This window comes from Carya illinoinensis, chromosome 12 (assembly GCF_018687715.1).
Source record: "Carya illinoinensis cultivar Pawnee chromosome 12, C.illinoinensisPawnee_v1, whole genome shotgun sequence".
Lineage (NCBI taxonomy): Eukaryota > Viridiplantae > Streptophyta > Magnoliopsida > Fagales > Juglandaceae > Carya > Carya illinoinensis.
The window spans coordinates 2,131,274-2,134,221 of NC_056763.1; the positions used below are offsets into that span (position 1 = coordinate 2,131,274).

Genomic DNA, 2,948 nt, shown 5'->3' on the forward strand with positions numbered 1-2,948 from the left:
TTGATGGCCCCTAGCTCATAAGAGAAGAGCGACCTGAACTGAAAAAGGCTTCAAGGCCTTGCTCAGACCCAACCAGTAGGTTGGGATGGGAATACTCATTCCACATATGTTCGTGCTATGTGATAGATATTTATGCGTATGACAAATGACTTCATGATAATTCATGACATATATTCGTGCTATGTGACAGATATTCATGCATATGACAATTAACTTCATGATGCTTCATGATATATGTTCATGCTACGTGATATATATTCATACATATGACAAATGATATCATGGCATGACATAGCTATTGCAAATATAACAAGAATTTAAATAAAATATGGTTCACTTTATATGAAATTTACTATATAGCATACTCTCATACATTGAAAGTAAGTTAAAAGTTAATTTACAAATATCATTGCATAAAAATGTAGAGTGGGTTGAAATGAGAGATATTATACTGTTAAAAATTTTCATTTAACTTAAAAAACCAAAACTTACGTATGCGATTAAATACTATTCCTAGGACATTATTTGCAAAATTGTCCCTTTACTCTTGGAAATTTGCAATTAAACCCCTAAACTTTCAAATTTTACAAATGGCTCCAAACTTCACCAAATTTCACATACGTATGCGAGAATATTAATATATTACGAATATATTATATCATAAGTATGGTAATATTCTATAGATATGATTGGCTTATATGTCCTTAAATACTTCTATGTTATGAATTATACAATTCTATAGCCTTTCTGTCTCAAACAGAGCAATTCCAATGTTTTTATTTGAATTAAAATGCAATGAATTGCACAAGCTATAACAATTGCTTCAATAAAGAAAAACCAGGAAGATACCTCTTCAATTATGCATGAGTTGTTCAAAGATTTTCATGGCAGAAGTTGGCAAACCCAAAGAAAAAAAAAAAACATTTAAGGTGTTTTTCTCTTTCCCAAAAGATAAGAAAAGAATTACTTCCTTCCCAGGCAAAGCACTGGCCCAGAAGAAATAGGCTATCCCCATCCAAAGTTCGTTGTTTGGATAGATAGCCCAGACCAATTTGTAACCAATAGGGTTGCTGCAAGAGAAGGCCTAGCTCTTGTTATTTAAAAATAATATATGGCTGATCTCATGTAATTGTCTGTAATCATGTTAATTTCCTTGTGAACTTGTCCAACTGCAAATGAAAGTGGGTTCTCTAGTAGTTCAAATGCACTACATATTGAATTGGTTAGCACAATCACATTGCCATGATACCTCTTTTGTATTGGTGGCTCAAACCTAGACCACCTGTCAACAGCAAAGAGAAGCTTTGTCTTTAGATCAGCTTGCATCCTTAATGCCTGAGTTCTGGCTAACCATACAAAAGCTTTCAGTACTTCAAATGTTGTGCACTTGTCTAGAACCCCATTTCCATTGTTGTTTTCTTGAGCTGTTCAAACTTTTTGGGATCAAAACAAAGGACTTGTAAAGTATTTTTCTTCATATACTTTTCTGGTCTCTAATATGTCTTCTATCTCAACAAACTTATGGTGTTGAAACTTGTTTATTTTCAGAGATGAGTTGAAATTAAAGTTAAAAGTTGAAAAACATTATTAGAATATATTATTTTAATATTATTTGAAAAATTTTATACACTATACTATCCTCCTAATTGCATCCCACTAAATAAGATGTGACATATTTACCACCATTGAATGATCCTTTATTGCATGCTTCTTTATTATCAAATGGTGATAAAGAAGCCACATCATATATAGTAGGATGCAAGTGGGAAGGTGGTGTAGCGTATAACATTACCTATATTATTTTTGTATTGGGATTTGAACAAATTAAATTATTTATTTTATTTTGTGTAGTAATTTGAAAAAGTTATAAGATTAGATGATATGAGATGAAAAATTTTGTGAAAATGAATAAGGCGATCTTAGGTGGGTTTCGGGCTTTTGAGTATGTTTCTATCAAGAAAAGGAGTGACTTTGAGGGGCAAGCCTCTTGCAGTTTCCCCGCATAAGTTCACAAATTCCATGGCACCAATTCCATCAAACATACAATGGTTCAATAATAGCCTGAGAACAAATACTCCACATTTGAACTTAGTCACCTGGAGAAAGCATGCAGGTGAAATATAGGAGATATCAGTTATTAAATAACATGATCCTTAGTTTAATACAGAGAAGATGCCCCTCCAACAATAAGAGATGTTGAAAGTGTATATACATATATTATGAAACTGACAGAAGATTCTCAAACCTGAGCAACCAAAGGAGGTATTTGGAGTATGTTGTTTGCACCAGGAAAGTCATAAACCAACTTTCCAAGAGAGACAGGATCAGGTTTTGTTATGTCTCCTATACCTTCTATTGTGCAATCTGCTTTAGCCTCCACAAAAATAGCACCCTCTCCACTGTAATCCCCTATCAGCTTGCCTTCTGAGTTGATTTTTAACCGCCCAGCAAGTGGGTAGTAGTGAACAAGAACCTTTAATGAGGCATCCTTAATTACTTTCCCAAACCCTCATTGCCTTTGTCTTTCGATTTAAAGCAGTAAATTGTCTGAACTATAACTACAATATTCTGATCAATGTTTGAGATGAAGTATAGACCCTTCTCTGTTTCCTCTTAGGAGGTAACAGAGTTGGTTTTTCTTGCTTGACATAGAGTTCAGAGGAGCTTTTTGCACTAACTTTCTCCATCAGAAAAGAAAACAGGCTTTTAGATCCTGAATCTGGCCAACATAATTCCCAAAAAATCAAGTTCTATTCAGAAAACATAAATAAATTTTTTTAATGAGCTCTACATTAAAATGTTATCTCTTATTCACTTAAGAACGAGATGGAAGATTAGACTATGGGTTCAAAAAACAGACCATATGCTAATCCAATGTTTCGTGTTTATACAGCAAGGCAAACAATGAGTTATAGGCCAAAAACAAAGGGAATTGCAAAAATGTTCTT

At 33.5% G+C, this 2,948-nt stretch overlaps 1 pseudogene; it reads right to left on the reverse strand.

The window, feature by feature from the left end:
- Positions 1-853: 853 nt before the first annotated feature.
- Positions 854-2,687, reverse strand: LOC122290093 (annotated as a pseudogene).
- Between the last annotated feature and the right edge of the window lie 261 nt (positions 2,688-2,948).